Source organism: Lactuca virosa, chromosome 6 (genome assembly GCF_052849685.1).
Source record: "Lactuca virosa cultivar CGN04683 chromosome 6, Lactuca_virosa_CGN04683_v6, whole genome shotgun sequence".
Classification (NCBI taxonomy): Eukaryota; Viridiplantae; Streptophyta; class Magnoliopsida; order Asterales; family Asteraceae; genus Lactuca; species Lactuca virosa.
The window spans coordinates 2,212,917-2,228,247 of record NC_136431.1 but is presented as its reverse complement, the minus strand read 5'-3'; positions in this window follow the sequence as shown (position 1 = coordinate 2,228,247).

The following is a 15,331-nucleotide window of genomic DNA, read 5'->3' as shown; positions in this document are numbered from 1 at the left end:
TGAATACGTTGAACATGTAAAGGCAACTTTCAACCTATAAGTTTTTGCCACATGCAATAACATCTCTCATTGGTTCCTTTTTGGTGGGGTCAAAATGTTTGGCTACAGAAATCCCATGCGGAACTTTTCTATGCTTATATAGCAAGAGTATATACTTTTATTTGTCATTAAACTCAACAATTATTAAATATGGTTTATATGAATTATATCAAACTTATTATTTGATGACATGTATGATAATATGTTGTAATGAACTAATTGGTTAAACAAAGATAAAGAATAACATATCATTGTCATGCCACGTCAAACTAAGATAAGCTTGATATGCACCGTACTTTATCTTTGTACTTGTTATGTTTTAAATAGGGAATGTTTAATTTGGCATGTTTCACAAAGATTTTTTTTACTATAATAACATATTTAAAATGTTTCTTTACAAGATAAATTTTAAGAAAAATATCATTTACATAATTGGATATCATCGTGTTTGTTTTAATCGCACATTTTATACGGCCAGTTTAAATCCACGTATGCAACTAGTCTTGGTTATGAAGAAGAGGAAAAGTATTAGGACTACTATTGTATATTTGTAAATAGTTCAGGGTTGATATTGTAACTTTACTTATTTATCCGTTAGAGTTCGTTACTAATTGTATAGAGGTATAAGTATTGTAAGAGCTTTGCTCATTGTTCGTTAATTCAATTCATCTTTTCCTCTCTATTGTTCGTGTGATATGGTATTAGAGCGTGTGAATAACCGCTTTCCGTTTTGTTAATAATCTGATTTTCTTCCGATCGTCTTCTTCAATCGTCTTTTCCGATCATTTCTGCCAAGAATAAGACTGGATTGATTGACGGTTCCCTTCCTAAACACTTGGATGTGGAACAACAAATTGGTAATATCCTGGATCTTAAATTCAGTTTCTAAAGAAATTTCTACTAGTGTTATGTTCATTGATACTGCTTATGAGATCTGAAGTGATTTGAACGAGGGATTTCAACAAAGCAATGGTGCACACATCTTTCAAATTCGAAGAAAGCTTTCGAATCACAATCAAAATCACAACGCTATTGGTCTTTACTTCACTAAACTAAAAAATCTTACCGATGAACTCATCAATTCCAGGCCACACTACACCTGTAATAAGTGTGATTATGGTGGTGTTCAGAAAATCAACAAATATTTCATAATGAACATGTTAAGAATTTTATTTTAATGGGCTTAAATAAATCGTTTTCTCAAACCAGAGGCCAAATTCTTCTCATGGATCCTCTTCCATTGATTAACCATGTTTTCTCCTTAATCGTTCAAGAAGAGAAGCAGAAATCTCACAGTCGTTACATGAATGTTCAACAATCCATGGCGTTTTCTGCCAAAACGTTACCTACATCTTCTCAAGCTCGCAAATTTTAGATCCAATAACAGAGATATGCCATACTGCACTCATTGAAAACTTCCGGGACATACTTTGGATAAGTGTTACAAAATTCATAGATATCCTCCTGGCTACAAATCCAAAAATAGAGTAGTTGTTGTTCATGCGCATGATGATCCTTCAGATCAGATTTCTTCCATTAACAATGATCTTTCCAATATGTCCAAAGGATTTTCTCAAGAATAATGTCAACAATTGATGTTGGCTTTATCTAATCACGTGAGTATTGTTAATCCTCATGAAGAAACTACTACATGTAAATGTTACTCATTATCTCTAAATTCTGGACAAATATCACACAAATGGATCTTGGATTCAAATGCTACTCAACATGTTTGTCAGGAAATAACTATGTTTTTAAATACACAAAGAGTTTATCATCATACTGTTACCTTGCCAAATAAAATTACTCTTCCAGTTAACTTTGTTGGGGATATTAACATAGATAATCTTTTTGTTCTTTAAGATGTTCTCTATGTTCCTTCTTTTGACCATAATCTCAATTCTGTTAGCTCTTTGACCAAGAATCAAAGTTTAATGGTTCAGCTTACATGTCATTATGCTCTAATCCAGGATATGAGGGAAATGGAGATGATTGTCAAATCTAATTTGTGTCAAGAGTCATATGTGTTGGATAATAGCAAATTCAAGAAGCATGATAGAGTTAGAAATGTCAACAATGTACCTCTAGAAGTATGGAACAATTGATTAAGGCACCCTTCTATGTAGTCTTTGTTTCCAATAAGAGATTACTTATTTGTTAAGACAATTAAACACGAATTGTTTTCTCATTGTAATGTTTGTCCTCTTGCCAGACAGAAACAATTACCCTTTGTATCCATGAATCATTTCCAAAACGACTGTTTTGCCCTCATACATTGTGATATATGGGGACCCTACAATATTCCTTCTTCTCAAGGTTTTAGATATTTTGCTACTATTGTTGATGATCATAGTAGATACACATGGGTATATTTGCTAAAAAACAAGTCTGATATAATTCAAATCATTCCTTCCTTTTATAAAATGATTGTCACTCAATTTGAAAAGAAAATTAATATTTTTAGATCTGAAAAATGAAAAGGAACTTGAATTTAAATATTTTTTGCAGCTAATGGGGTTATTCATCAAAACTTATGTGTTGCTAGGCCTCAGGAAAACTCTGTTGTTGAGAGGAAACATTAGCACTTGCTTAATGTTGCTGGAGCACTATGTTTTCAGTCGGATCTTCCTACTGGTCTTTGGAGTGAGTGCATTTTGACTGCAGCCTTCATCATTAATCATTTTCCATCCAAAATCCTTCAAAATGAAACCCTTTTTTACAGATTATATGGGAAAAAAATATGCATATTCTCATATGAGAAGCTTTGGTTGTTTAACATATGCTTCTACTCTACAAGCAGGAAGAACCAAATTCAGCACAAGAGCCAGAACAACAATGTATTCTCACTCTATAATGTTATAAATGAACTAATCATTTAAGTATCCTCATATGTGGTTCCCCGAACAACAATGTATTCTCACTCTATAATGTAGCTGCAATTTAAAATCTACATGGAACTCCTATTGTAACATCCCAACCGTCAGGTATTATTAATATTTTTCCTTTTCGATTTCACGTTTAAGGTCTACTCGACGAGTTGGTGCTATGACTCGTCGAGTAGCAGCGGGCCAGGACACGTCAATTAATGAGTGACTCGTCGAGTCGGCATGGGACTCGACGAGTAGGAGCTGGCAGTGGAAACCCTAATTTTCAGGGTTTTTGCACCCTATATATTGGACCATTAGCGCCTCCCACTGCCCTCTATCACCCTCTTGAGACCCAGAAACCCTAATTGCTGTGAGTGAGAGCTTGGAGAGTGTTTTGGAGCTTTGGGGAGTGAGTTTTGTGAAGGAAACTTGTAGATCAGGAGGCTAGCATCAAGATTTCCGTGTGGATCCAGAGTCTACTTCAGTTTGGGCACGTTTTGGAGGTAACAAGTTGTTGCCTTAACCTCTTTTCTTCTAAGAATCATTCATATGTGAAAACTAGAGCTTTCTTTAGTTATTCATGAAGGGATTTTGGTATGGGAGCTAGATCTGAAGTTGAAACTTCAGATCTGAACCTCTTTTGAGTCCTAAGTCCATAAAGTTTCCAGCTCTTGCAAGGATGAGACTTTCCCAAGGTGTAAAGCTCCATTAGAAGCTTAGATTGGTCATTTAGAGCCTTTAGGGCCTTGCATGTGTGTAAAGTTTGCAACTTTACGTGCTAAACATGCCTTAGAAGCTTGGATCTGTAATCTGGAACCTTGGCATGGCTTAAAAAGTGTCTGCATGGATGAAGGTCTGCAAGGACTCGGCGAGTTTCATAGTCAACTCGGCGAGTCATATGAAGATGGTCGTGAACTCATCGAGTTGATGAACAAACTCGGCGAGTCCGTTGAAGATTGCCTTGAACTCGGCGAGTCGTTCGAAGACTCGGCGAGTCGGCTAGGGTTTCTCCCAATTCTTGGACACGTATGAACTCGACGAGTTAAAGGGGAACTCGACGAGCCAATCAAGGATTTCACGACTTCTCGAGTTTAGGAAGGACTCGACGAGTCGGTGAACTGCACTCAACGAGTCGAGTCAACATGGACTGTTGACTTTGACTGTGGACTTTGACTTTGACCAAGAGTTGACCAGATTGACTTCTGAGAGTATTCTGGTAATTTGGAGATTTACGAAAAATGGTTTTATGGTAACAATAGGTGGTGGAGTTCGTGTTGGTGATCTGGGAGTTGAGCTTCTAGTTTCAGACGACAGTTGCGAGGTGAGTTTTCCTCACTATACTCAAGGGTCTAAGGCACCAAGGCCGGCCCTTTGGATTATTATATGGTCATGTTATGCTAGTATAATCTGTTAGATCGGTATCCTAGAGGGTAGGATAATATTATATGATATGTGGTATGATCTGTTAGATTGGCATCCTGGTATATAGGATGGTGTTATGTGCTATGTGGTAAGATCCGTTAGATCAAGTATTGTCTATAGACTATTATGTGATTATCTATTATATGTGCACGTGTTTGTTTGGCGGTTGAGGCTTATCTGCTCGGTGCGAAGGGCAATAGACCTGGGCATTCCAACCTGTAGGTTGTGGGCCGTGAGTATTCCATCCCGAGGATGATTGGATTCAGAGTATGTGGGCAATCCAACCTGTTGGTTGTGGACCTGGGGTATTCCAACCTGATGGTTGATTGGACCCATAGTGTGTTGGCAAGCCAACCTGTTGGTTGTGGGCCTGGGGTATTCCAACCCGATGGTTGATTGGACCCATAGTGTGCTGTTATGATTCTATTTGTATTGTTGCGGGTATGGGTATTTTGGGGGAATTCACTAAGCTCTCGGGCTTACAGTTTCAGTTTATTGTTTCAGGTACATCAGGGGATCGCGGCAAGGCGAAGGCGTGATCGTGCAGGTCCTCATGTTTTGTCTATGTTTCTGGGAAAACTCTGATATATACATTTTGAAAACAAAGTTGTAATGATTTTTAATGGTTTGAAATGTTTTTAAAAAAGTTTAAATTGGTTTGAATTTTTGGGTGTTACAAGTTGGTATCAGAGCCTTGGTTTGAATGAATTGGAGGAACATGCGTGTAACTCTAGTCTCAAATCAAGGAAAGGATTTTTAAAATGATTTCTTTAAAAAGGTTTTCAAAATAAGTAAAGGAGGATGCAGGATGTACGATCAGCCGGAGCCAGTAAGTAGCCCCAAAATACCATACAGTTATTTGATATGTTAGAACAGCATGCTAGTGCTAGGCTAGGGGTCTTCAGGAATTGCATGATAGAATTTCCTGATTGTATGATGCCTGATAGCCTAGGGTTTCCCTTATATGAAATTGACATCATTACTGTAGTTGCTTAGTGTATGCATCACGACCGTACATAATTAAGATCTTATAGCCTAAGAATGTTTGATTTAGCCTTATGTTCTGTTCTTGTTTGATTGGGAGCTTAGGGTAGGATTGGATATTCGAAAGTCTATAGGGTCTAGCGTTATGTATGACTGGCATACACTAGGGCTGCAGGGGTTGGTGGAGGTTTCATGGATGGGTGAGTTGTAGGGGACCGGTAGGTCATTTGTGAGACGGTTAGCCTTCCTCTAGGAGTGAGGATTGAGTGTTCTCTATGATATGTATGTTGTTAGGGTGTTGTGGTGATACTTGAGACAAATATGGGTAGGTGTGGAAGGTAGTATGGGCCCGTACTACTGAAAGCACAGGACCCATACGCGTAGCAAGGAAGTCACAACCCCTAGGGATTAGTCGGGAGTTGGTTCCCAGTTACTTATGCGGATTGTCTGATATCTTCCTGTTATGTTTCAGAATGGCAGTTACGAGGCGCTTCACGTCGGGGTCCGGATCAGGATCAGGACAGGGTGATCAGGAGGCCCCAGTGGCACCTGAGGCTATCGGCCAGGAGGGGCCAATGTTGACAGAGGATCGGGTAAGGGAGATCATCCGCGAGGAGGTGGTCGAGATTGTCCGGGGTCAGATTCCGGAGTTGTTCGGGACTATTAAGTCCGCTATGATCAAGTATTTCGACGACAGATATGCAGCCCTCGCTGAGACAGCTGCCGATGCAGCCACCGCGGCTGTAACAGCGGCGGGAGGGGGAGCGGGGCGAGTTTTTCAGTACAGGGACTTCGATAAAACGAAGCCCCCTACCTTTGATGGGACGCAGGATCCCATCAAAGCTATGAGGTGGATCTCGGATGTGGAGGGGTGTTTCTTCACCTGCTCGTGTCCTACTGACCAGAAGGTCAGGTGTGCTCTGAACCTGCTAAGGTCTGGGGCCAAGGACTGGTGGAGACTTGCGACTGGGTCGTACACTGATGACCAGAGAGCTGCTGTTACTTGGGAGCAGTTCAGAGACATGTTCCGCGCCCGTTACATTCTGCGGGTCGAGCGGGAGCGTTTAGCACATGATTTTCTGAGTTTGAGACATGATGGGAAGTCGGTGACGGAGATCACCCGTATGTTCACTGAGAGGACGATGTTTTGCCCGGAGTTTGCTTCCGAGCAGGCTCAGATGACCCGTTATATGAGCATGCTCAAGACTGACATCCGTCAGTTTGTGTCTACCCAGCGATGTGATACACTTCTGGAGTTGCAGGAGGCCGCTAGACGGCGTGAGTTGGAGATTGAGCTTCAGTTGAGGGAGCAGCGGCAGGCCCCGACACAGTCACAGCCGGCGCCAAAGCGGTCCAAGACCGCTGATACAAGGACTGGGGGACAGCCAGGCCGCACTTGTGGGAAGTGCGGGAAGGCTCATTCAGGGATGTGTCGGACAGGGAGTGGGTGCCACCGATGTGGCAAGCAGGGCCATTTGGCCAGGGATTGCAGGCAGCCGACTCCGACTTCCGGAGTCAGGCTTTGCTATCATTGTGAGCAGGTGGGCCATATGAAGGCCAAGTATCCTCTACTAGCCGCCAAGCAGGCGCAGGCTCCAGCGCCGACTACCTTGAGGATCACGGATGAGAGACCAGTCAGGGTAGAGCCTCCGAAGGCTCAGGGTCATGCTTTCCAGTTGACTGCAGAGGAGGCCAGGGTAGCGCCAGATGTGGTTGCCGGTATGTTTCTCCCCTCTATCTCATTTATTATAATTGTGTTATGCTTATCTGTTGTACCTGTGATTAGTTACGTTTTTAGTGAACTCTTTGCCTGCTTTGGTTTTATTTGACTCGGGGGCGAGTCGGTCTTTCGTATCTCAGTCATTTAGTAGGGAGTTCAGTGTGCCAGTGGGCGAGTTGGAGTGTCCGTTGCGAGTGTCTATCGCCAACGAACACTGGGTTTCTGCTTCTTCGGTTTATCGAGGGTGTGATTTGGAGATTTTCGGGGTGTCCTTCCCGATAGATTTGATTCCGATTCCCATGGGGGAGGTGTGCGTGATTGTAGGCATGGATTGGCTCAGTCGGTTCTGTGCTATGATTGATTGCGAGGGCCGGCGAGTGGTAGTTCGAACCCCAAGTGGGGGAGAACTGACTGTATATGGTGAGGGCACCAGAGTGGGATCAGGGTTTTGTTCAGTTGCCAGGGCTCGACAGTACATTCAACACGGGTGTGCAGGTTATCTAGCATATGTGGTAGATACGCGGGTCAGGGATCAGATTTCGGTTTCCGATGTACCGGTGGTCAGGGAGTTTGCAGATGTGTTTCCGGAGGAGTTGTCGGGGATACCTCCGGAGAGGCAGGTCGAGTTCAGGATCGACCTGGTGCCAAGTGTGGCCCCTATCGCTAAGGCATCGTACCGATTGGCACCGCCAGAGATGCAGGAGCTGTCGTCACAGCTATAGGAACTGCTAGGCAAGCAGTTCATTCGTCCGAGCAGTTCTCCATGGGGAGCACCGATTCCTTTTGTCCGGAAGAAGGACGGTTCACACCGGATGTGCATTGACTACCGGGAGTTGAATAAGTTAACGGTGAAGAACCGTTACCCACTCCCGAGGATAGACGATCTCTTCGATCAGTTACAGGGTGCATCTTGGTTTTCCAAGATAGACTTAAGGTCTGGGTATCATCAGGTCAGGGTCAGAGAGGAGGACGTGGAGAAGACCGCGTTCCGAACTCGTTATGGACATTACGAGTTCGTGGTGATGCCGTTTGGGCTCACCAATGCGCCAGCGGTGTTCATGGACCTGATGAATCGGGTCTGTAGACTGATGCTCGATCGCTCGGTCATAGTGTTTATAGATGATATCTTGGTGTATTCCAAGACCCGAGAGCAGCATGAGGAGCATCTGCGGGAGTTGTTGGGAGTTCTAAGACGAGAACGGCTGTACGCCAAGTTCTCGAAGTGTGAGTTTTGGCTACGAGAGGTCCAATTCCTCGGACATCACGTTAACCAAGAGGGGATTTTGGTCGATCCAGCCAAAATCGAGGCGGTTATGCAGTGGGAGGTTTTGAAATCTCCCTCAGACATCAGGAGCTTTTTGGGATTGGCAGGGTACTACCGGAGATTCATACAGAACTTCTCCAAGATTGTGGTACCCCTCACTCGTCTGACGAGGAAGGGGGTGGATTTCCGGTGGGGCCCTGAGCAGCAGAGGGCGTTTGAGACTCTCCGACAGCGGTTGTGCGAGGCCCCAGTCTTGACACTCCCGGAGGGAGTTGAGGATTTTGTGGTGTTTTGCGATGCATCCATCATAGGGTTAGGGGCGGTCCTCATGCAGAAAGGACGAGTGATAGCTTATGCGTCACGGCAATTGAAGCCGCATGACACAAGATACCCTACGCATGACTTGGAGTTGGGGGCGGTGGTATTCGCCCTCAAGATATGGAGACATTACCTTTATGGGGTCCGTTGTACCATTTACACGGATCACAAGAGCTTGAGACATATCATGGATCAGCCGAACCTGAACATGAGGCAGCGCAGGTGGCTGGATGTAGTCAAGGACTACGATTGCGAGATCCTTTACCAACCTGGTAAAGCGAACGTGGTTGCGGATGCTTTGAGCCGCAAGTTAGCTGGGTCTTCCACCCCAGCGGTATGTATGAGGATAGCAGTGAACTCCCCGCTTGTGAGTCTGATCAGAGATGCCCAGGTTGAGGGCATGCGACCAGAGAATTGGAAGCTGGAGAGGATCAAGGGTGAGAATACACGGTTTGAGCAGGATAGTCGGGGATTATTGACCTGATGCGGTCGGGTTTGGGTTCCGATGTCTGGCGGGGTTAGGCAGATGGTTATGGAGGAGGCTCATAAGTCTCATTTCTCTATTCACCCGGGGGCCACCAAGATGTACCGAGATTTGAGTTTGAGTTATTGGTGGCCGTGCATGAAGCGAGAAATCGCTTGGTACGTCGAGAGGTGCTTGACCTGTAGGATGGTCAAGGCCGAGCATCAGAAGCCGCATGGCAAGCTGCAGCCCCAGGAGATTCCCATGTGGAAATGGGAACAGATCACGATGGATTTTATTACCAAGTTGCCGAGGACGGCGAGGGGGTTTGATGCTATATGGGTCATCGTGGATCGATTGACCAAGAGTGCCCATTTCTTGGCCATACGGGAGAGCTCATCGGCCGAGAAATTGGCCGACATGTACGTTCGCAAGATCGTGTCTCGCCATGGGGTTCCCATTTCCACTGTCTCTGATCAGGATGTCAGGTTTACCTCCCATTTCTGGCAGAAGTTTCACGAGGAGCTGGGCACACGGTTGCACTTCAGCACAGCCTTCCATCCGCAGACTGATGGTCAGAGCGAGCGGACCATTCAGACCCTCGAGGATATGTTGAGGGCGTGTATCATCGATTTCGGTGGGAGCTGGGGTTCCCACCTACCGCTTGCAGAGTTTGCCTACAACAACAACTATCATTCCAGCATTGGCGCCCCGCCATTCGAGTTGTTGTATGGGCGGAGATGTCGCACCCCGGTTTTTTGGGGTGAGGTTGGTCACATGGTGATGGGTCGGACGGAGGTGGTCTTGCAGACTACCGAGAAGATTCAACAGGTTAGACAGCGGCTGCAGACCGCTCAGAGTCAGCAGAAGAGTTACGCTGACCGATGCCGATCCGAGTTAGAGTTTCAGGTCGGTGACATGGTACTCCTAAAGGTCTCGCCCTGGGAGGGTGTGATCCGCTTCAGGAAGAGGGAAAAATTGGGTCCCCGATATATTTGGCCGTTCAGAATCATTGTCAGGGTTGGCAAGGTGGCTTACATACTAGAGCTATCGGAGGAGCTTAGTCGGATCCACAGTACTTTCCACGTTTCGCAGTTGCGAAAGTGCATTGTGGACCCGGAGGCGGTGGTGCCACTGGATGACATTCAGATTGATGAGCGCCTGAATTATATTGAGAGGTCGATTGTCGTTTTGGAAAGGAAAGTGAAAGTCCTGCGCAACAAGGAGGTTCCGTTGGTAAAGAAACAATGGGAGCATCGGAGGGGATCCGAGTGGACATGGGAGTCGGAGGCTGAGATGCGGGAGCATTACCCGGAGTTATTCGCTACAGCTGACTTCGAGGACGAAGTCTAAGTCAAGTGGAGGAGAATTGTAACATCCCAACCGTTAGGTATTATTAATATTTTTCCTTTTTGACTTCATGTTTAAGGTCTACTCGACGAGTTGGCGCTATGACTCATCGAGTAGCAGCGGGCCAGGACACGTCAATTAATGAGTGACTCGTCGAGTCGGCATGAGACTCGACGAGTAGGAGCTGGCAGTGGAAACCCTAATTTTCAGGGTTTTTGCACCCTATATATTGGACCATTAGCGCCTCCCACTGCCCTCTATCACCCTCTTGAGACCCAGAAATCCTAATTGCTGTGAGTGAGAACTTGGAGAGTGTTTTGGAGCTTTGGGGAGTGACTTTTGTGAAGGAAACTTGTAGACCAGGAGGCTAGCATCAAGATTTCCGTGTGGATCTAGAGTCTACTTCAGTTTACGTTTTGGAGGTAACCAGTTGTTACCTTAACCTCTTTTCTTCTAAGAATCATTCATATGTGAAAACTGGGGCTTTCTTTAGTTATTCATGAAGGGATTTTGGTGTGGGAGTTAGATCTGAAGTTGAAACTTCAGATCTGAACCTCTTTTGAGTCCTAAGTCCATAAAGTTTCCAGCTCTTGCAAGGATGAGACTTTCCCAAGGTGTAAAGCTCCATTAGAAGCTTAGATTGGTCATTTAGAGCCTTTAGGGCCTTGCATGTGTGTAAAGTTTGCAACTTTACGTGTTAAACATGCCTTAGAAGCTTGGATCTGTAATCTGGAACCTTGGCATGGCTTAAAAAGTGTTTGCATGGATGACGGTCTGCAAGGACTCGGCGAGTTTCATAGTCAACTCGGCGAGTCATATGAAGATGGTTGTGAACTCGTCGAGTTGATGAACAAACTCGGCGAGTCCGTTGAAGATTGCCTTGAACTCGGCGAGTCGTTCGAAGACTCGGCGAGTCGGCTAGGGTTTCTCCCAATTCTTGGACACATATGAACTCGGCGAGTTAAAGGGGAACTCGACGATCCAATCAAGGATTTCACGACTTCTCGAGTTTAGGAAGGACTCGACGAGTCGGTGAACTGCACTCGACGAGTCGAGTCAACATGAACTGTTGAATTTGACTGTGGACTTTGACTTTGACCAAGAGTTGACCAGATTAACTTCTGAGAGTATTATGGTAATTTGGAGATTTACGAAAAATGGTTTTATGGTAACAATAGGTGGTGGAGTTCGTGTTGGTGATCCGGGAGTTGAGCTTCTAGTTTCAGACGACAGTTGCGATGTGAGTTTTCCTCACTATACTCAAGGGTCTAAGGCACCAAGGCCGGCCCTTTGGATTATTATATGGTCATGTTATGCTAGTATAATCTGTTAGATCGGTATCCTAGAGGGTAGGATAATATTATATGATATGTGGTATGATCTGTTAGATTGGCATCCTGGTAGATAGGATGGTGTTATGTGCTATGTGGTAAGATCCGTTAGATCAAGTATTGTCTATAGACTGTTATGTGATTATCTATTATATGTGCACGTGTTTGTTTGGCGGTTGAGGCTTATCTGCTCGGTGCGAAGGCCAATAGACCTAGACATTCCAACCTGTAGGTTGTGGGCCGTGAGTATTCCATCCCGAGGATGATTGGAATCAGAGTATGTGGACAATCCAACTTGTTGGTTGTGGGCCTGGGGTATTCCAACCTGATGGTTGATTGGACCCATAGTGTGTTGGCAATCCAACCTGTTGGTTGTGGGCCTGGGGTATTCCAACCCGATAGTTGATTGGACCCATAGTGTGCTGTTATAATTCTATGTGTATTGTTGCGGGTATGGGTATTTTGGGGGAACTCACTAAGCTCTCGGGCTTACAGTTTCAGTTTATTGTTTCAGGTACATCAGGGGATCGCGGCAAGGCGAAGGCGTGATCGTGTAGGTCCTCATGTTTTGTCTATGTTTCTGGGAAAACTCTGATATTATACATTTTGAAAACAAAGTTGTAATGATTTTTAATGGTTTGAAATGTTTTTAAAAAAGTTTAAATTGGTTTGAATTATTGGGTGTTACACCTATGCATGAAATTTTCTCGGCATTCATATGAGGACACATCTGATTGTGATTGGATATCATCTCAATCTATTTGGAAGTTTAGCATATGCGTAAAAGATTACATACAATTTTCTTTCAAATACTCCGCATGTAATGCTCACATTTTTTCGTTAGGCATATCGTAGATAGACCATCTTTTACGTTATCGAATTAATGTAAATTGTATTATAAATGTAAAAAATACATGAGAAATTTTCCTACACGTTATGTGCTTACGAAGTGTTATTTGTATATAATGTTGTATCTATGTTATATGGATAAATATTGTAATGATATAATATTTTTATAAAAATACGGTTAAAAACGTAACCAAAAGCTAAAAATATCAATTAAATATAAAAGTGTAATAAGAATAAATGATCTAAATAAAAGTCGCAGTACTCGTCAATAAGAAAGCGTCGATATAAAGAACGCCTAAATCTGACTTCGTCTAAAGAAGTTATGATTTGTCGAAGTTTCGAGTCCGACACGATACACATATAAGCGCCATAAAAATCAAATAAAAAATTGGTTGATTTTTAGCCAAAACAATATAAACAAACTTCGTAGTACTCTTATTAAATCAACACAAACAACACAAATGTTCATGACTAGTTTATGCACATCTATATATATATATATATATATATATATATATATATATATATATATATATATATACACACACAAATGTCAAAAAAAAGTTTTGTGATCTCTAGGTATTTTTTTTATGCATTTTTATGATTTTTGGGGTTTTTTTAGGGTTTTTTTGTTTTCCAAATAACCCTTCCCTATATATATATATATATATATATATATATATATATATATATATATATATATATATATATATATACACACTCAAAATTATATAAGACAATTCTTTGTTTTTCTAAAACAATTTTTGTGACAAAATATACATGTAAAATTTTATCACAATATAATAACAATTATAAAGTTGTTCAACAAAATATGTATGAATTTTTCTTGCAAATAGAAAATCATCAATGTTTTCCAAAAAACAAAGATTTCATCAACTTAACAAATAATCTAACTAATTTTGCAAAAATAGCTTTGATACCAATTGTTGGACTTTTATTCAAAAATTATTTCAAAAACATAAAAATAGAAATGGAAGATTTAGATTGGAACAAAATAAAACAAGTTTTATTCCCACCAAAAGATCATTTTTCAAGACTTCAAAAGATTAAAACAACCATAGAATGAAATAATTACAAACATTGAAGAGTTTGGTTTCTTTTGACAATTAAGAAGTTGATGAAGATGAATTTAAGCTCCAAGAAGAAGCTCTCTAGAAGTATCCACCAAACCAATAGTAGAATCACTAAAACGTGCTAGTCTTCACTTGTATTAAGTTGTTCTTAAGCTTTAAGACTTATACAAAATAAGTGCTTAAAGAGAAACACCTTAATCTACCAAGAACTTGCACCAAAAAGGAAAAAGATGAAAATGGAAGAGCCTTTCTCATTCTCGACAATTGTAGAAAGAAAAAAAAAAACAGAAATTTTGCAAGGAAAAACTAGCCAACAATCTTGTCTAAAAGATCTCTTTTATACATGCAAGTATGTATAAAATAAAGTCAAAAGCTAGTCATAAAGTAAAGCATTGTCTTCTCTTACATCCATGATGAAAGGTAAAAGTAAGAGTCAATTTCTTACAAGCATTGGATATCAATTAAACAATTCAAAAGTTAACCCAACACCATCATGGTCAAAAGGACAACAATTCAAAAGTTAACCCAATACCATCATGGTCAAAAGGACAAAAGAGAAATGTCCATTACTTTATATATATATATATATATATATATATATATATATATATATATATATATATACCTTAATAAGCATTTAGCCTCAAATGCTAAATTTTAAGAGGTATAACCTTTAAAACATTATATACAACAACTTTATGCAGTAGTGAAAAACTTATCCGGTCAAATGAAAAAGTCAAAGTAAGAATAAGGAGTATTCAATTGTACTTGACCGATTCATCCCATAATTTAAGGAGTTTTAGTTAGATTCAAACTTGAAGCCGTCTCCTTAAATTCTTGCAATCAATATGGAAATGGTTTCGATTTGAGGTTAGATTGAAGCCCACCCAGTATACCTCTGTTGACATAGCCTTTTTCCATTTATCCGCCCAATCAGTTTAAAACGCACCCGCTACCCTTTTATCACCGATCGATTTATGTTGAACCCTGGTATTTCTACCCTCACCCGCCTTCATAATCTGGACAATGGGCCAATCGATTTCACTTTGTTCTAAAATTGGCAAAGTGTTCGATCAGTTTATCCATGCCGATTTCTCTCATTTGTACAAAGTAATCGGTTTAATTAAAAAAAGATTGGTATATTATTTCTCGCTTCTCAGTCTGATCAGGTTAAGAATTCAAAATCGATTTCTCAGTTCAAGGTACAGACGAATCGAATTCATGCTCTCTCACTCTCATAGCTTCATCTTCAACAATCCCATTCCGCCCCAAAGCTTAGTATGAAGCTGAGTTTGTTTTTTGTTACAAGCATTACATATTTGGTAGTTAAATCGATTTCTCACTTGAAGGTGAAGACTAACGTCGTGCCATAATTCTGAGTGGTAAGAATCTTTTGATTTCTTAAATATTTTATTTTGAACATGTTATGCTTTAGTTCATGCTTGGAATTACTTGGAAATTAGGTAATGCTTGGACTAGATTATGTTTGGATCAAGTTTTGTTTTCATATTATTTTTAAGCTTTCAATTCTTTGGATATTATGTAATGCTTTGAACAGATAAGGCTTGGATCAAGTTTTGTGTACATCTCCATTTCAGGTTTGGATGTTTGATTGCAGTTCAGGTACCCA